Raw genomic sequence first — 21,015 nt, 5'->3', positions numbered from 1 at the left:
TTTCGTCACTACCCACAAGACCAAACTGGCTACTACATCTAAATTATGCTGAACGAGGTGGAGCAGTGGATAGCACAATGGAATCGTATTCAGAAAGACAGTGGTTCAAACCCGCGTCCAGACATCCCATTTCAGATGTTCCGTTATTTCTCTAAATCACTTCAGCGAAATGCCGGGATGGTTCCTATCAAAGTGCAAGGCCTTACTTCCTTTAACATCCTTTGCTAATCTGAGCTTTTGATCCAATCATTATTTTGTACATTTGAGAGAGATGCAACCTCGTGACAAGAAAGTGATGCTGTAGCAGTTTCCACCAATAGTGCTGCAGGAGGGAAATGACGTGGAGGCTTCTGGGTGAATCAGACTGAATAATGGAACAGCTATGGCCACCACAAGCGACGTGGAATCAGGAGGAATTGCTACACCAATCCACACCAACAAAATCTAAGGAGACTGAAGATCGCTATTTTCGTGCAGCGTAACTACTTGCGCAGATACCTTGAAACAAAATGAGAATGGTAATGTGGGCAGTTTCATAAAATATCTGCCATCAGTTTGTGAAATCAATTAGAAGGCATAGAGCAAGACCACTGTAGCACATCAATAAACTGTGTGTGTTACCCGTATGCACACTATTTAAACAAAATTTGATTGCTGTCTTGGAAATAAACTAAACCCTTATTACTTCCTGAGAGAACTGAATGTGAGTGTTTTCACATGACCCTCGGCTGTGTTCAAAATGACTCCTGTCAGCTATTGTAATTATGTAGCTCTGCACTACTAACCCCCCCCCCCCCCCCACGTGAACCTTGGACCTTGCATCTGTATCAAGCAACATACTGTAGGTGCACACCCACAAAAGAGGGGTATCTGTTGAGAGGTCAGACAAACGTGTGGTTCCTGAAGAAGAGCAGTAGCCTTTTCAGTAGTTGCAATGGGCAACAGTCTGGGCAATTGACTCAACTGGCCTTGTAACATCACGCAAAATTGTCTTTCTGTGCTTGTACTGCAAACAGCTGAAAGCAAGGGGAAACTACAGCCATAAGTTTTCCTGGGGGCATACAGCTTTGCTGTACGGTTAAATAATGATGACATCCTCTCGGGTAAAACACTACAGAGGTATAATACTTCCTGAATTGGATTTCCGATCAGGGACTGCTCAGGAGAACATCATTATCAGGAGAAACAGAACAGGGGTTTTATGGATTGGAGCGTTGAATGTCAGACCCCTTAACTGGGCAGATAGGTTGGAAAATTTAAAAATGGAAATGGATAGGTTAACGTTAGATATAATGGGAACTAGTTAGTTGATTGGCAGGAGAAACTGAACTTCTGGTCAGGTGAATACAGGGTCATAAATACAGAATCAGATAGGGGTAATGCAGGGGTAGGTTTAATAATGAATGAAAATTAGGAATGCGGATAAGCTACTACAAACAGCAGGGTGAAAGCTTTTGCACAGTAGTACAGGTTAATATGCAAACTAGCTCTGCACATGATGCATTGAAGAAATATATAATGAGATAAAAGAAATTATTCACATAGTTAAGGGAGAAAAAAATGTAATACTCATTGGGGACTGGAATTCAGTAGTAGGAAAAGGAGGAGAAGGAAAAGTAGTAGGTGAATATGGAGGTTTAAGAATCATGAAAGAAGGTTGTATCTGTGGAAGAGACCTGGAGACACCAAGAGATTTCAGATTGATTATACAGGGCATTACAAAAAGGTACGACCAAACTTTCAGGAAACATTCCTCACACACAAATAAAGAAAAGATTTTGTATGGACATGTGCCCGGAAACGCTTAATTTCCATGTTAGAGCTCCTTTTAGTTTCGTCAGTATGCACTGTAATTCCTCGATTCACCGCCAGTTGGCCCAAACGAAGGAAGGTAATTTTGACTTCGGTGCTTGTGTTGACATGCGACTCATTGCTCTACAGTACTAGCATCGAGCACATCAGTACGTAGCATCAACAGGTTAGTGTTCATCACGAACGTGGTTTTGCAGTCAGTGCAACGTTTACAAATGCGGAGTTGGCAGATGCCCATTTGATGTACGGATTAGCACGGGGCAATAGCCGTGGCGCGGTACGTTTGTATCGAGACAAATTTCCAGAACGAAGGTGTCCCGACAGGAAGACGTTCGAAGCAATCGATCGGCGTCTTAGGGAGCACGGAACATTCCAGCCTACGATTCGCAACTGGGGAAGACCTAAAACGACGAGGACACCTGCAACGGACGAGGCAATTCTTCGTGCAGTTGATGATAACCCTAATGTCAGTGTCAGAGAAGTTGCTGCTGTACAAGGTAACGTTGACCACGTCACTGTATGGAGAGTGCTACGGGAGAACCAGTCGTTTCCGTACCGTGTACAGCGTGTGCAGGCACTATCTGCAGCTGATTGGCCTCCACGGGTACACTTCTGCGAACGGTTCATCCGACAATGTGTCAATCCTCATTTGAGTGCAAATGTTCTCTTTACGGGTGAGGCATCATTCCGACGTCATCAAATTGTAAATTTTCACAGTCAACAGGTACGGGCTGACGAGAATCCGCACGCAATTGTGCAATTACGTCATCGACACAGATTTTCTGTGAACGTTTGGGCAGGCATTGTCGGTGATGTCTCGATTGGGCCCCATGTTCTTCCACCTACGCTCAATGGAGCAGTTATGATTTCATACGGGATACTCTCCCTGTGCTGCTAGAACATGTGCCTTTACAAGTACGACACAACATGTGGTTCGTGCACGATGGAGCTCCTGCACATTTCAGTCCAAGTGTTCGTACGCTTCTCGACGACAGATTCGGTGACCGATGGATTGGTAGAGGCGGACCAATTCCGTGGCCTGCTCGCTCTACTGACCTCAACCCTCTCGACTTTCATTTATGGGGGCATTTGAAAGCTCTTGTATACGCAACCCCGGTACCAAATGTAGACTCTTTGTGCTCGTATTGTGGACGGCTGTGATACAATACGCCATTCTCCAGGGCTGCATCAGCGCATCAGGGATTCCGTGCGACGGAGGGTGGATGCGTGTATCCTCGCTAACGGAGGACATTTTGAACATTTCCTGTGACAAAGTGTTTGAAGTCACGCTGGTACGTTCTGTTGCTGTGTGTTTCCATTCCACGATTAATGTGATTTGAAGAGAAGTAATAAAATGAGCTCTAACATGGAAAGTAAGCGTTTCCGGACACATGTCCACATAACATATTTTCTTTATTTGTGTGTGAGGAACGTTTTTGTAACACCCTGTATGGTGGTAAGACAGATTTGGGAAACAGGTTTTAAGTTCTATGACATATTCCAGGGGCAGATGTGGACTCTGTACGCAATTTACTGGTTATGGACTATATATTAAAAATGAAGAAATTACAAAATGGTAGGAATTTCAGGAGTTGGGAGCTGGATAATCTGAAAAAATCAGAGGTTGTAGAGTGTTTCAGAGAGAGCATTAGAGGACAATAAAAGGGGAATGGAATACAGTAGAAGGAGAATGGGTAGCTTAGAGGGATGAAATAGTGAAGGCAGGAGAGGATCAAGTAGGTAAAAAAAGACGAGGGCTAGTAGAAATCCTTGGGTAACAGAAGAAATATTGAATTTAATTCATGAAAGGAGAAAATATAAAAACGCAGTAAATGAAGCAGGCAAAAGGGAATACAAAAGTCTCAAAAATGAGATCGACAGGAAGTGCAAAATGGCTAAGCAGGGATGGCTAGAGGACAAATGTAAGGATGTAGAGGCTTATCTCACTAGGGGTAAGATAGATACTGCCTACAGGAAAATTAAAGAGACCTTTGGTGAAAGGAGAACCACTTGTATGAATATCAAGATCTCAGATGGAAACCCAGTTCTAAGCAAAGAAAGGAAAACAGAAAGGTGGAAGGAGTATATAGAGGGTCTATACAAGGGCGATGTACTCGGGGACATTATTATGGAAATGGAAGAGGACGTAGATGAAGATGAGGTAGGAGATATGACACTGTGTGAAGAATTGGTGAGAGCACTGAAACACCTAAGTAGAAACAAGGCACCGCAAGTAGACATCATTCCGTTAGAGCTACTGATACCCTTGGGAGAGCCAGCCCTGACAAAACTCTACCATCTGGCGAGCAAGACGTATGAGACAGGCGAAGTATCCTCAGACTTCAAGAACAATATAATAATTCCGTATCCATAGAAAGCAGGTGCTGACAGGTGTGTGAACCACCAAACTATCGTTTTAATAAGTCACCATTGCAAATCAGACAAATGAAAAAACTGGTAGAAGATGGCCTCAGGAAGATCAGTTTGGGTTCTGTTCAAATGTAGGAACACGCGAGCCAATTCTGACCTCACTACTTACCTTAGAAGCTAGGTTAAGGAACGGTAAAGCCCGTCTCACACGGAGCAAGGTTCGCCGCAAGTTTGCGAGATGGCGTGCATGCCTGCCGGCTTGCAGGCAAGGGAGCCGGCAATATTCCATGCCGAAGCTCTCCCACGGTGCAAGATCGGCTGCTAGTTGTGTTGTATCGAACGAAGATGGCTGCTTCAGGTACAGATGTTCTGAGCAAACTGGCATTATTAGCTCTTTTGGTGCTAAACGATGCAGAAATACATGCTACTGAGAGAAGAAGAAAGGAAGAATGGACGAAAAACTGGATGAAGAGGAGAAACGCTGGGAAAGGTGTGCTCTCCATGCTTCATAAAGAGTTGAGGTTAGTTCGCATAATACCTACTTTCCTTTGAAAAATATCACCATTTCATTACTGTTTGACTTTATAAATATACAAATAATGACTGTTATATACGACTTTATTTTATAGGATAGAAGATCGCACATCCTTTGCAAATTTTATTCGAATGGATGTATTGGCATTTGAAGAACTGCTTCGAATGGTTTCGCCTTTGATTCAGAAGAAAGACACTGTAATGCGTCAGGCAATTACGGCGCGGGAAAGGTAAGTGCATTATTATATGTTCGAAACAGAAAGTTAATTTTTATTTATAATCCATTGTAATTTTACGATCAATCTGAGACATGTTTAATATGCGTCTCTAGGCTTGCTGTCACACTGCGTTTCCTAGCGACCGGAAACACTTACAAAGATTTGGCCATTCTACACAAATAGCAAACAACACGCTCTCCCGTATGATACCAGAGACTTTGACGGCCATAGCAAGCGTGTTAGGAGATAATGCGACACAGGTAAGCTCAAGATAAATGCTATAAGTATTTGCTACGATTTTCTACTTGGTACGGCACGACTGTGAAGTAAAATGTAATTTGCAGTGTCCACGTGATCCTGCCGAGTGGAAAGTAATAGAAGATGGGTTCCACAGCCTCTGGCAATTCCCGCATTGCATTGGAGCACTTGATGGGAAACATGTCAAGTTTAGGCCTCTGCGCTCTGATGGTTCATCATTCAGAAACTACAAAGGTCACGACAGCATAGTTCTTTTAGCTCTAGTAGATGCTAATAATAAATTTTTGTTTGTGGACATTGGCAGAAATGGAAGAATGAATGATGGTGCAATATTCAGAGAGAGTGCCTTGTTCATGAAACTCATGGATGGTTCATTAAATTTGCCACCAAGTCTCCACTTCCAGGTAGTGACATCTGTGTTCCCTACATGTTTGTGGCAGATGATGCTTTTGCGTTAAAGGAAAATTTAATGAAACCATATCCTGAACGTGACATGACACCTGAAAAAAGAATTTTTAACTACAGAATTTGTAGAGCACGTAGAGTTGTGGAAAATGCCTTTGGCATAATGTCAAACAAATTCAGAATTTTGCTGCAGACTATTCCACTATCTGTTTCCAAAGTAGAGCTCATTACAAAAGTGTGTTGCTTGCTACATAATTTTGTACTTGCCAGAAACTCTCAAGGATATATCCCTCCAAATGTAGATGAATTACCATGTCTTCCTGGCATTGCTACTCAGGGTGCAAATCATAGTGCAGCCAGTGCAAGAGAAGTGAGACAACATCTGACATGGTATTTCAATACTGTTGGCAGAGTTCCATGGCAGGAAAGGTGTGTTCAGGAAGGTAACAGATAATGGTTTACTATGTTTCTGAAACATTACCTTATTCATTGTTTCATTTTCAGTCCTTTCGCATATTGACAATGATTTTGTGTGTGATATATATATATATATTATATATATATATATATATATATATATATAGAGAGAGAGAGAGAGAGAGAGATATATAAATTTATATGTATCTCAAGCAATGATTGGAACCTGTGCAAGACCTTGCAAAAATCTGATCTTATTTTGTATAACAGCTCCACAATTAATTACCTGGGACATGTAGAGAGCCACTATTATGAAATATTATTTTTCTTTGATGGTTATGAAGAAGGTATGGAAAGACCTACTAAACATTTATGTATCCCAAATTAACAGTTTTGGAAGATAATTTTGTGCTGACTGTATTTGTGGTAGTAAGGTACTGCACAATATTTTTTTCTGATTGATAGCACTTGGATGTATATGCTTATTTTTATTTTACTTATTTATTTATTCATTCATTGAAGGATCATCTAACAATTATCTGGTATTTGTCACCATAATACAATGGAAAGACATAGTTTGTAAATATACATATATGTGTACATATAAGTATGCTTTTGGGATAGGACAGCTGGTTGGTTGTGGCCTTGACACAACCTTGATGAGGGGTAACATAAATCAGGATGGCCAAATAGGGCCTGCTCCAACCTCTAAAATATGAGGTTACTATTTTAACAGTTGGATTGGCTCATCTGTTTAGCCCCTATTGTACAATGTTCTTTGATTTAAGTACTGTCTGTTCCAGATAACTTATAATACAAATGTGGTTTTACTGTTCACTTTTGGACACGGAACAGCATTTAGTGATAACTCTGGATCACAAATTTGCTGCTTTACACCGTGCTCTAACTTTAGTCTGCTTGGAAAACTGGCTCCACACTGGTAGACATACTTCTATTCCCACCTCTGTCCCGAGTCTTCATCCCCTGTCATTCACTTCAGATATTGGCATAGGATTACAGTATTTTACGGTGTCGGGATGATGATGTTATCCCATATTACTATTAACCACTTCCATTAACACTTTATCAGTGATTCCCAACCTTTGTGTGTGAAACAATGTTTCTGCATGGAGTCAGATATTAGCTACTACCCATGCACATTAATTTTTGTTGCTACTACTTTTTGATAACCTCTTTTTTTTATAGAATGATGGTGGTAGTCTCAGAACAACATGTTAAAATTGGTTCATTGTACTCCTGTTCGTAAGCCACTTGATTTTTAGACTCCTTGCGTTTGAAATACCAGTAACTAGAAGACACCACTTTGCTACTGTTCTGCGTGAGAACTGAATAATAATAATAATAATAATAATTTGTGTGGCACAATGGCAAAGTGCCTTTCTTTTGATGTGATGCCACTTTGGCAACTTGCATATTCCAAATCTAATACTGTTATCAAGATGGGACATGTCATTTTTGGCAGCTCCTCACATCACTGAAAGGGGAGTGCTACACTGAAGGCTAACTGAAAATTTTTGTGGTCTGAACAGCCTTAAATTTTGCTTCCTGTTTTCAGGCACACTATCACTAGCCTCCTTTAGCAATGTAAGAACTATTACCTACTTTCTATTAATTTTGATGTATGTTTGAAACTGCAAAGAGAATAATGAAGCAATATATGGTTAAGAGAACTATGTACAACTCTGAGAATATATTTAGGCATTTATGAGGTCTCAATGTTGTCATAGATGGCTGCTACAAAGTATGTGCATTTTTTTATCAGTTGCATAAAACTTTCTTAATCAGTATGCATGTATTCAAGAATATTGTCTATATTTCTATTCAGACAATAGGTGTCTGTTTTTGTGTGTAAGAGATTTTCTGCTGTTCGTTTCTGGTTTTCTGTTCCAGATGCAGCTGCCGATACACCAACTACGTGATAGGATTCACATTCAAGAATGCTTGTGAAGTGTTCTGAAGAAAATACTGTTGCAGTTCATGTGTCCATATTTAAAAAGTGTACAGAACAAAGCAGCCATGTAAAAAGACATTTTTACTGTGTGTGTGTGTGTGTGTGTGTGTGTGTGTGTGTGTGTGTGTGTGTGTGTGTGTGTGTGTGTGTGTGTGTGTGTGTGTGTGTGTGTGTGTGTGTGTGTGTGTGTGTGTGTTGTTTGTTGGGATTGAGCTAACTGTAGCCATTATATATGTTATGGGATTATTTGTTTATTAAGTAAATATCAAGCCATCCTGACTTGGGTTTTCGTGGTTTCCCCTTGTCGCTAAGGTGAATACCGGGATGATGTGTCTAAAATGCCACGGCCGACTTCATTCACGAGTGTCACATTATGTATTTCTCTGATACAGTTGTTAAATTTTAATAGGCAAATACAATGCATAAACAGAACTGGTTAAAATGTTACTGCTTATTTTACTCCTGTTTCCTATCATGTTAAATTCCTATTGTAATTACTTATCATGCAGACGACTTGTATCTCTGTGTATTATTTAAATATCCCAGGATATTGTAACTGTATTCAATTTCTTAAATACAATTATATCATTAGATATCACAAGATTCCAACTGCTATTATTTGTCACATAAGTACATGCTTCTTTTGGAATTCATACTATGATTGGCTACAAATCTCAACTACTGCATTTATGGGTGATACTCTTGAAGTAATTTACCTACTCAGAGATTTAGAAATCCTTACTATCGAGTGGATTCAAAACGGCATATTTTAATTTGTTCTCGTGAAACAGCCTGATCTAAATGTACAGTTGAGTGCAAAGCTTTCATGCAGGCTATGCTACTACATAGGCAAGTCTGCATAATGTTGTTACCTAATATCTCGAAGTACTTGGGTCATTTGCTTCAAATTTTTACACTGTCTAATGAACATCTGCATAGATAGGGGGTGGGGGTGTTACCAAAAGTCTATAGCAAGATCTTTACCAATATGTTTTGTATTTTTATCTGATACTCTCATTCATATTGATATAGGCTATTTTTTCTCTTTTTTATAAATGTCTTAAGGTTTTCTGCATAAAGTTACTGCAAGAAAGAAATTGCTATGCTGTGAAAATGTACAGCTTAACCTATTCACACACTGTTTCAACCAACATAGTCTGGCATGTCTACAGTTATTCAAGTTGTTTCCCCTATCATAATTCTTCCTACTTATGTATAATCAAATTGTATACAAAATGTGCTGCTAAGTTTTCATCATAGCAATCATATTTACAGGAAAGAGGCCAGTTGCACTTGTGGGTTATGATTAGAAAACTTTGTAATCCTATTCCTGTGCAGATTAAAATTGTGAAATGTCATTGAAATTATTGTCCTCAAAAATTCAGTAGCAGAAGTCTTTAGAATACCCTGTATACCAGTTATCTCAATGGATGCACTTACTCATATTGAGACATTCCAATCAAGGCTCAAGATCATACAGTGGTAAGATAAGGATGGGGAGAGAGGGGTGCTAAAGATGTGTATCCAATTCCCACACATATTTTACAATTGTCCAGCATTCCTGGGTTTGCTAGTATATAATTACGTTACAGGGATTTTACTTTACTCATTCCTTTCAGACAATGAGAAAGTTCTATTTCAATAAATGTCCTCTTTCCTGCATCAGTGTACTGTTTTACTTACTCTTTGAACTATTTTACAATTCTCCTTACTAGACATAGCTTATATGGTTTCTTTGGCAGTCTCTTATGTTGACTGCAATGTGGCCACTAGCAGAAATAGCCAAGGCTCTGCCTCGGCTAGTGGAACCCCATGGCAGCGAATGTAACAATATTAGCGGTTTAATTTCGAAATTGGTATTGATAATTGTTCTAGCTATTTCTTATACATCACTTTCTTATTGTGAAGATGCTAATACTTCATGAACAAAGGTTTGATTTCTTAGTATTGCATTTAATTTACCTTCCTGGAAAATTGCTTTCAAAACTGAAAAAATGTTTTAATATGAAATATGTTGGTAGTACAGCTTGCATTAGGATAATTAGGAACTTCATGAGTCAACACTACAGCTTTCTTTATCTACATTTCCCTTTTTGCATCTGTCATTAGACTTTTACCATTAATTTCCATTAAATGTTTGAGAGTGCATTTACTGTTGGTAAAGTTGCTGTTCAGCTCCATGAGGATATGCACATAAATCATAAAAATGATCTTGCTAAACAACTGATTTCTGATTCAATTAGCAGGAATATTACCTTTAAATTTGAAGCTTCATTTTCATGTTAAGTGCAGTAAGTGGACAAAGGACCTTATAACACTTCTCGCATTTGTTTCTCATTACCCTTAAAATAGACTTCTCAAAGCAGTTCAACAAAGCATTGTAAACATATGTATAAATAAAATCTCAGAAGGACTATACAAATATCTACATCAATCCACCTCAATAGAATTTATGTCATTAGTAGAAGATTAATTATTTGTAACTACTCATACCATTGCTGAAAAAAAGGCTGAAATTTGTTTATCAGAGACAATTAAAATTTTCTCTCTTAAGCCTTTCATAAAATTTCAGGTTCGAGATAAATAGAAGTCTTACAGCAGGGAAAAAACGTTTATTTTATCAATATTTCATATGGCAGTGGAATGATGTGCTATAAGTAAATGACATCAATGAAGTAATTCAATGACTGGTATATTTCTTTACTGTATGTTGCACAACAAATAAAGATATTGTTGGCCAAGATGTTAGTGGAAATTAAAGGGAACTTGGAAGAAAGGAATAAAGTAAATAATTTTAAATACCATTTATTTTCTGTACATCATGAAAGTCACGAACTTACACAATTCCACTTTCACTCGAGTTCTGCATTTGTATCTGTAGATCTTTCAGTTTTGCTTCTGTTGTTACATTAACGAGGTCCCTTATTAACTGCATTTTGATTTCACTGCTCTTGATTTCCTTTGCAAGGTTACCAATGATCTTCTTCCATCCTTGCTTTGAGTGGCATGGGTAGGTGGTGGTGGTGGTGGTGGTGGTGGTGGTGGTGCTGCTGCTGCTGCTTCTTCACATTGTTCCCCAATGCATACATCGTTCAGCACATCCACATCAAGACTATAACAGCCTTCGATGTTTTGATGTGGTGATGGTTGTATATCCACACTTTGAGAAGAGAGACTGCATGTCTGTAAATTGCAAAACGTTCTGAAATTTATTCCAGTACTGTAAAAAAATGGTTCAAATGGCTCTGAGCACTATGGGACTCAACTGCTGTGGTTATCAGTCCCCTAGAACTTAGAACTACTTAAACCTAACTAACCTAAGGACATCACACACATCCATGCCCGAGAAAGGATTCGAACCTGCGACCGTAGCAGTCGCACGGTTCCGGACTGCGCGCCTAGAACCGCGAGACCACCGCGGCCGGCTCCAGTACTGTAACTGAATGAAATGCATAACATACCAGTGAACAGTTGAGCATACTGAAGTTTTGTAAATAGTGTAAGACAGTTACTACATAAGGGGTAACTTCTATTTAAATTACATTTTGTTATTATAAAAGTGGGGGGGGGGTGTTCTTTGCCCCAATTTCAGGGAAACTGAGGCAACTTTTTCCCTCTGACAAATTTGATCAAAATAGCTCCACAATATTTTCATTGCTGTCTTTCATACCTGAAGCAACTTGGGATGAACTTAACACATTGAAAGGAATACTGCTTAAGAGATTAGTGTTATTACAGTGGGTATGAATGCAAACAAAAGCCAAGAGCACACCAATATGCAAATTACAATGCACACAAAATCTGAAAGAATTCCAGTAATCCATAACAAATGGAACATTTGCTAAAAATGTCACAAAATGCTTGTGAATCAGTAAAAGGTACTAGTAAACAACCTGATAGAAGGAAGAAACCAGGCAGTGCTTGATTATTCTAGTGATGAAGACCTATCATAAGAACAAATTGCAGATGAGGAAATTCAGATGAAGACTGGGAATCGTACAGAAGAAATAAAACCATATCAAAGCCACAGAGAAAACTGACACCTATCCACAAGCAAATTAGGCCTAATCCACACTAGGGCTACTTTGCTCCAGTTTTTAAAAGGTTAAAAAATTTAAAAAAATAATTCCTTCAGGGTTTACTATGGTTCTTAAATAGCTTCGAACAGAATAACCTCATTTTCAAAAGTAATTTTACAAAACTACTACCCACTACATGATTTTGTATGAATAACTACGACAGTGGAGCACAGTATTCTAATTGCATTTGTAATGTGTCTAAGACCCATGAAATTCAGTTTTTGTCTTAAGTAAATAGGTAACTTACCTCTTCACTTTCATTGTACTCAGTCATGGAATGTTGAGTCAGGCCTATGGCTGTGCTCTTTCGTGGCAAGCAATGATCCGCCAAAAACATTAACTTCTCGTAATACCATAAAGATGGTTTGTATATCTGAAAAATTGTAAGTTCATATTAACATAGTAAAATGTACGTGGGAAAGCTACATTGTAATCCATTACCATTCAAGATTATGTGCTTTCAAAAATCGGGTAAATATTCAGTGTGATATTTCTAGGAAATAGTCTTAAATGTGTCCGATGTTTGCAAGTAGTAGGTTTCTACATTCAACACAAAATTCATAGTTTTGTACTTATGTCGTTCATCCCAGCGCCACTGCTTTTCGTCGATTTTACTTTGGCGTGCTCCACTTTAAATTGAGTTCGTAGATTGTGCACTTTGCTGTAGCACTCCTTGCTCGTCGTGTATGGTCGAACAAGACACACGGCACTTGCAACTTTTTCGAGTGCTTCTGCACGCAAGTGTTTATTGTAATAGTTTGCGCTTTTCACGACGTACAGACACTGTTCTTCCCTATAAGCACATATCAAAGTTTCAGTCGCTTCCTTGGACCACTGCGGTGCCATTATTTAATAATTATAATAACTTCCTACCGCACCTCACAACAGCAGAAAAGCAACTACGAACAAAGGCTTCCAGCTCAAGCTTTCCGCGTCTGACGTCACAAACGAAACGTATCATGATTGGCCAACGCAGGTAACATGCAGAGAACCTTGCAAGAAAAATAGCACCGGACCCATCCAGTAATCTGTAAGAAGCTGGTATGTAACCATAAACACAAAGAAAATTAATATTAAATCTCCGAACATAAGAAACACATATCACTGATTGTTCCAAACATAAAAATTAATCCATCAGCTATAATATGTAAATTCAAAGTATCTCACCAGTAAACCAGCACAAATTCTTCCAATAGCAGCCTGAAACATTCAATTCATGTCAACCAATTCACTAACCAACATCCAACTCAAGAGAGGGCCACCAAATGCTACAGCACACCATCTACAAACACAGAGACAAAAACATCAAACCCCACCATGACATCACACACCACATCACAGTTATGTCACGGGCCTAAGCAGACGGGTGTAGCATCGGACCCGACCGAGTGCGAATAACCTTACGTTATCACCAGATAGTAAATGGTGACAATGACTGCCAATTGGCAAGAAAACAGGAACAAATTATCTAGCATGAAGCTTAAATGCTGTTGGAACTTTTGTTCAGAGTGTGAGTCTTTTGGTACAATCCAAGAATATCAGTACTGGCTGCTTTGCACTTGGAAATCTTTCTCACTGTACTGGCCCACAAACAGGACTCACAGCATAATTTTATTCAATCTGTCCTGCAGCATTTTCTCTTTATGTGCCACAGCTAGGATATAAAATTGTACATTCTAACACTGAAATTGTTATACTTACACCCTAAACCATTTACTCCCTAATCGTAATCGTGGTTAATAATAAGGTGTGCGTTTAGTACACACTGATTTTATTTGCGAATTTTCATAATGTCAGTCGAGACATTCGCATGAAGACATACCTGCTATTTCTTCAGCATCTTGATTTGCAAATGCAAATTTCCCACAGTATCTTCAGTTCTGCCGCATGTCTCCTTCTGCTGTTGGCGAGTTTCATCATTAAATACTTTGTAAATGAAGTTCAAGAACTGGCTTAACAAGTCAGAATGTTTAAATGAGAGTTAACTTTCAAGAAGCCTTGCACACTCTTTAAAGCAGTACTATACAGTTAATCTACAGTTCATGACCAATAAATTGTGGTCAGTGTCCACATCTGCCCCTGGAAATGTCTTACAATTTAAGACCTGGTTCCTAAATCTCTGTATTACCATTATATAATCTATCTGATACCTTTTAGTATCTCCAGGATTCTTCCAGGTATACAACCTTCTTTCATGATTCTTGAACCAAGAGGTAAAAAGACGAGGCCCATGAACCATGGACCTTGTCGTTGGTGGGGAGGCTTGCGTGCCTCAGCGATACAGATGGCCGTACCGTAGGTGCAACCACAATGGAGGGGTATCTGTTGAGAGGCCAGACAAACGTGTGGTTCCTGAAGAGGGGCAGCAGCTTTTTCAGTAGTTGCAGGGGCAACAGTCTGGATGATTGACTGATCTGGCCTTGTAACATTAACCAAAACGGCCTTGCTGTGCTGGTACTGCGAACGGCTGAAAGCGAGGGGAAACTACAGCTGTATTTCTTCCCGAGGACATGCAGCTTTACTGTATGATTAAATGATGATGGCGTCCTCTTGGGTAAAATATTCCGGACGTAAAATAGTCCCCCATTCGGATCTCCAGGCGGGGACTACTCAAGAGGACGTCGTTATCAGGAGAAAGAAAACTGGCGTTCTACGGATCGGAGCGTGGAATGTCAGATCCCTTAATCGGGCAGGTAGGTTAGAAAATTTAAAAAGGGAAATGGATAGGTTAAAGTTAGATATAGTGGGAATTAGTGAAGTTCGGTGGCAGGAGGAACAAGACTTTTGGTCTGGTGATTACAGGGTTATAAATACAAAATCAAATATGGGTAATGCAGGAGTAGGTTCAATAATGAATAAAAAAAATAGGAGTGCGGGTTAGCTACTACAAACAGCATAGTGAACGCATTATTGTGGCCAAGATAGACACAAAGCCCATGCCTACTACAGTAGTACAGGTTTATATGCCAACTAGCTCTGCAGATGATGAAGAAATAGATGAAATGTATGATGAGATAAAATAAATTATTCAGGTAGTGAAGGAGACGAAAATTTAATAGTCATGGGTGACTGAAATTCGTCGGTAGGAAAAGGGAGAGAAGGAAACATAGTAGGTCAATATGGATTGGGGGGAAGAAATGAAAGAGGAAGCCGGCTTGTAGAATATTGCACAGAGCATAATTTAATCATAGCTAACACTTGGTTCAAGAATCATAAAAGAAGGTTGTATACATGGAAGAATCCCGGAGATACTAAAAGGTATCGGATAGATTATATAATGGTAAGACAGAGATTTAGGAACCAGGTCTTAAATTGTAAGACATTTCCAGGGGCAGATGTGGACTCTGACCACAATTTATTGGTCATGAACTGTAGATTAAAACTGAAGAAACTGCAAAAAGGTGGGAATTTAAGGAGATGGGACCTAGATAAACTGACTAAACCAGAGGTTGTACAGAGTTTCAGGGAGAGCATAAGGGAACAAATGGCAGGAATGGGGGAAAGAAATACAGTAGAAGAAGAATGGGTAGCTCTGAGGGATGAAGTAGTGAAGGCAGCAGACAATCAAGCAGGTAAAAAGACGAGGGCTAATAGAAATCCTTGGGTAACAGACGAAATATTGAATTTAATTGATAAAAGGAGAAAATATAAAAATTCAGTAAATGAAGCAGGCAAAAAGGAATACAAAAGTCTCAAAAATGAGATCGACAGGAAGTGCAAAATGGCTAAGCAGGGATGGCTAGAGGACAAATTTAAGGATGTAGAGGCTTGTCACACTAGGGGTAAGATAGATACTGCCTACAGGAAAATTAAAGAGACCTTTGGAGAGAAGAGAACCACTTGTATGAATATCAAGAGCTCAGATGGCAACCCAGTTCTAAGCAAAGAAGGGAAGGCAGAAACGTTGAAGGAGTATATAGAGGGTTTATACAAGGGCGATGTACTTGAGGACAATATTATGGAAATGGAAGAGGATGTAGATGAAGACGAAATGGGAGATAAGATACTGCGTGAAGAGTTTGACAGAGCACTGAAAGACCTGAGTCGAAACAAGGCCCCGGGAGTAGACAACATTCCATTAGAACTACTGATGGCCTTGGGAGAGCCAGTCATGACAAAACTCTACCATCTGGTGAGCAAGATGTATGAGACAGGCGAAATACCCAGAGACTTCAAGAAGAATATAATAATTCCAATCCCAAAGAAAGCATGTGTTGACAGATGTGAAAATTACCGAACTATCAGTTTAATAAGTCACAGCTGCAAAATACTAACGCGAATTCTTTACAGACGAATGGAAAAACTGGTAGAAGCGGACCTCGGGGAAGATCAGTTTGGATTCCGTAGAAATGTTTGAACACGTGACGCCATACTTACCCTACGAGTTATCTTAGAAGACAGATTAAGAAAAGGCAAACCTACGTTTCTAGCATTTGTAGACTTAGAGAAAGTTTTTGACAATGTTAACTAGAATATTCTCTTTCAAATTCTGAAGGTGGCAGGGGTAAAATACAGGGAGTGAAAGGCTATTTACAATTTGTACAGAAACCAGATGGCAGTTATAAGAGTTGAGGGGTATGAAAGGGAAGCAGTGGTTGGGAAAGGAGTGAGACAGGGTTGTAGCCTCTCCCCGATGTTATTCAATCTGTATATTGAGCAAGCGGTAAAGGAAACAAAAGAAAAATTCGGAGTAGGTATTAAAATTCATGGAGAAGAAGTTAAAACTTTGAGGTTCGCCGATGACATTGTAATTCTGTCAGAGACAGCAAAGGACTTGGAAGACCAGTTGAACGGAATGGACAGTGTCTTGAAAGGAGGGTATAAGATGAACATCAACAAAAGCAAAACGAGGAAAATGGAATGTAGTCAAATTAAATCAGGTGATGCTGAGGGAATTAGATTAGGAAATGAGACACTTAAAGCAGTAAAGGAGTTTTGCTATTTGGGGAGTAAAATAACTGATGATGGTCGAAGTAAAGAGGATATAAAATGTAGACTGGCAATGGCAAGGAAATCGTTTCTGAAGAAGAGAAATTTGTTAACATCGAGTATAGATGTAAGTGTCAGGAAGTCGTTTCTGAAAGTATTTGTATGGAGTGTAGCCATGTATGGAAGTGAAACATGGACGATAACTAGTTTGGACAAGAAGAGAATAGAAGCTTTCGAAATGTGGTGCTAGAGAAGAATGCTGAAGATAAGGTGGGTAGATCACGTAACTAATGAGGAGGTATTGAATAGGATTGGGGAGAAGAGAAGTTTGTGGCACAACTTGACTAGAAGAAGGGATCGGTTGGTAGGACATGTTTTGAGGCATCAAGGGATCACAAATTTAGCATTGGAGGGCAGTGTGGAGGGTAAAAATCGTAGAGGGAGACCAAGAGATGAATACACTAAGCAGATTATTTTTTGGGGTAATTCTTCTGATTCAAAAAGGGTATTTTTGGCTCAAAAACGGGCTGTTCGAGCTATGTATGGTGTAAGTTCTAAAACCTCTTGTCCACCCCTTTCAATAGTCTTGGAATTTTGACATTGCCCTCACAGTATGTATTTTCTTTGATGTCGTTTGTTGTTAGCAATATTAGCTTATTCCCAAGAGTTAGCAGCTTTCACTCAGTTAATACTAGGCAGAAATCAAATCTGCATGTGGAATGCACTTCCTTGACTCTTGTGCAGAAAGGAGTGCAGTATTCTGCTGCATCCATTTTTAATAAGCTACCACAAGAACTCAAAAATCTTAGCAGTAGCCCAAACACTTTTAAGTCTAAACTGAAGAGTTTCCTCATGGCCCACTCCTATTCTGTCGAGGAGCTCCTGGAAGAGCTAAAAAATTAAGCAAATTCCAGTGTTACATTCTTGATTTTCTTTATTTAAACTAACGGCTTGTCACCTGAATATGTTTCTTATATTTCATTTCATCTGTTTCTACAATCGTGTTATAATTTCATGTATTGATTCGTTCCATGACCCTGGAGACTTCTCCTAAATGTGGTCCCACAGAACAATAAATAAAATAAGGATGTAGGTTGCAGTAGGTACTGGGAGATGAAGAAGCTTGCACAGGATAGAGTAGCATGGAGAGCTGCATCAAACCAGTCTCAGGACTAAAGACCACAACAACAACATTTAAACGATTTGACTGTGTCAAGCAGGACGCTATTAATTCTGTTTCCGAGTATTACGTGTTTCTTCTTCCTATTCACCGCCTACTCTAATGCTCAGGGTACGCTAGTATTTTGCTTTGTGCTCACTTTAACATAGACTTTTTTTTTTTAATTCTTACTGTGTATGTGTAGTACTGTTATGTAGCAATACCCGTCAGGTTGATGTCTATGCAACGCTACAAAAATCTAGTAAGAAGGAATACGAAATTCTAGCAATAATTGAAAATGTAATAAAGCAGTTGCCTATGTATACCAAAACTAAGGATAATAAGTTATTTATGACAGTTTGGGGGGAGGGGGCTAGACCTCGGCGTATGGAGTACTTTTAGTATCTTCGAATATAAATGGCGTCTTGTAAGTAGCCATAAAGGGTTGCACTCACTGTCCTGTAAATAAACCTGCACAATAACGCCTTTTAAATGATCTTCATGAAAGAAATGCACGCGACTACGTTATATTTCCCCGAATATGTATCTCCTTCTGTAGGTATCAACGTAAACTCATGTGAGGAGCTAAAATGACAAAAAAAAATCGGTGTGCTGCTAGTCCGTAGTTTAACAAAGAATAGCATTCTGTAAATTTCACCTCAGCTCTGCGCTAGAGCGTGGGACCGCCAGCGACTGCTCGAACGAACCTAACCGTACGCCGCCAATCCAACAAGTTTTCAGCCAATCACGAACTGTAGATGGCGGTAAAAGATGGGAGACCTTGTTTTCGCCCGAACGAACTAGCCCAGTTCTGAGGCAGCGTGTTGAGCTGACATCTGTTGGCAACACCGAGCAACACTACAGTACTCAAGCGCTGCGTATTTTACTTCGCATTGGCAAGTTTAGCACGAAAACGTTGGAAGTAAGACATATCTTTGCAGGTATATCAATTTCTTATTTACAGTTTGCTAACAAAATAGGAATAAGTGCCAACATCTTCATTATTTGTGAAGGGTATACTTCATGCCCACAAAGTTTCTTGGTAAGGCGTTCTTTAGATATGATAACTTGGTATGATGTTTAATGATTGATGTTTGCTTATTTAGAACGTGGAATCAATTTTTGGGAGGCTCGGATAATATTATCCGAGCACATGCTCTAAATGCAATAGTATTGGCGGCGTAAGGGCTCGTGTTCTAACAGCACAGCGCGCAGTGGGATTTGACACATCATCGGAATTGCTGTACCCATAATTTTCCATTCGTTAGCCGTACTTGCGACTACAGCCTGGAACTTCCTCGGTCGATAAATGATCTATCATCTATGTGCTTGGCTACACACACACAATACATACACGAAACTGAAAAAGGTTAACATTTCTTAACTTCGCCTTTCGAAACAGCAGGAAATTTCGTTATGGGAAACCTATATCGAGTTTACAGTAAAGCAGCCCAGGTTACTTTTATTTTCCCGTTTAATTTTCTTCTCTGCCCAACCCGCAACTTTATCGATTTGTTCGCTGCATATTAGTTAAGTTTTTGTATCGAATTTCAAGCATACTTTCCAACTTGCTGTTATAGGGTCTTACTTCGAGTGTCTCCAGGTTTATGTGGACTAGATGTAAACAGCACAATGCCGTGAGCCAAAGCAGGGTGCTTCACGTAAAAATTCTTCCCACGTTTCGTATTACCCAGTGGAAGTCCAGGCAAGCAGAAGACGGCAGGAGATGTAATGGCGATGCTAACCCAGCCAGCTGCACGTAGTGTAGAGGAGTGACGCGAGAGAGCAGCAGCGTAGCCGGACACGCATAGTATGGACTGCCACCGACAGATGGCAGGTGCGAACTGCAGTGCATAAATCTCTGTAAAGAGAAATTATGGCCAACTTGAAATTGGGCGCCATTTTCGAACGACTGCGCCGATGGTGATACATTAACTGCTGCAGCGTATTTAGCAGTGTTTACTGAAGGAGTACACTCAGCTCTCCAATACACTGCTAAGACTAATCAGTGGCTACAAACGGAACATGTCGGATATTTTGCAACAAAAAATCAACAAATTAAAGCTAAATGAGTCGAAAAGCATTTGCTGCTGGGAGCACAACAGTTTTTTGCCTGCTATTCTTTATTAGTAGCGAAAGCAGATATCGCAGTTCTTGATGCGGTATCGAGTTTGAACACCTGTTTTCGTAATTAGCATTAAATCGGTCCTATCCAACTGTTAGTAAGACCAATGTTAGGTCGCAAGTGCAGGGAAGTAGAAGTCGCTAATTTAAAGCTCTATATCAGCTTACCTCTTGTTCCTGCTACTTCGTAGTACGAAAATTCGCCCAATGTCTCTTGTTATATGAAATGAAGCATTGCATTCACATATATATGCGCGGTACCCTAGTAAATAGAATTGACAAACGAGGCTTTATGATTAGGCATGCTTTATATCTTTGTCAGGCCTTTCCCACAAAATTTTTTCTGCAAATTCTTCATAGCATTAGGAGAATGATGACGAAAGTACAGGAGAATACAATATGTTTCAAATGTGTTGAGGTAAAACTAGTCGTATGATCAAAAGTAGGCTGTAGGGAACTGTAACAACTGTACTCTTATTAGTATACTACAAATTTTTGGCCAGGTTCCATCAGAAATAATAGTCTGCCAGTAACGTCAATATTCACTGAATATAAGGTTGTAGGTTCCGTACGTGCATCGTGCATTTTTTTTTTTTTTACGTTACAATGTGTTGAACAAAAACAATTTCTTGTCGTGAGCATCCTAAATATACATTTAAACCATACTCTACAGTCAACCAGGTCAAATTTTTTTACCAGTCATTATAACTTTGTACACCACCACTCACTATTTTTCGT

At 39.5% G+C, this 21,015-nt stretch overlaps 2 long non-coding RNA genes across 2 annotated transcripts in view; one reads left to right on the top strand and one right to left on the bottom strand.

Moving 5' to 3' along the window:
- The window catches only part of LOC126232164 (uncharacterized), a 32,615-nt gene that overhangs the window by 6,155 nt on the left and 5,445 nt on the right, over nucleotides 1-21,015 (bottom strand). The window lies entirely within an intron of this gene.
- LOC126232165 (uncharacterized) lies at nucleotides 4,569-6,116 on the top strand. The gene is made up of 4 exons (XR_007544675.1): nucleotides 4,569-4,703; nucleotides 4,812-4,946; nucleotides 5,048-5,194; nucleotides 5,279-6,116. It is a non-coding gene; the product is annotated as an uncharacterized LOC126232165 (long non-coding RNA).

The sequence above is a fragment of the Schistocerca nitens genome, unplaced genomic scaffold, assembly GCF_023898315.1.
Source record: "Schistocerca nitens isolate TAMUIC-IGC-003100 unplaced genomic scaffold, iqSchNite1.1 HiC_scaffold_465, whole genome shotgun sequence".
Lineage (NCBI taxonomy): Eukaryota > Metazoa > Arthropoda > Insecta > Orthoptera > Acrididae > Schistocerca > Schistocerca nitens.
Note: the sequence above shows the minus strand (reverse complement) of the source record. Positions and strands in the feature narration are given on the sequence as shown.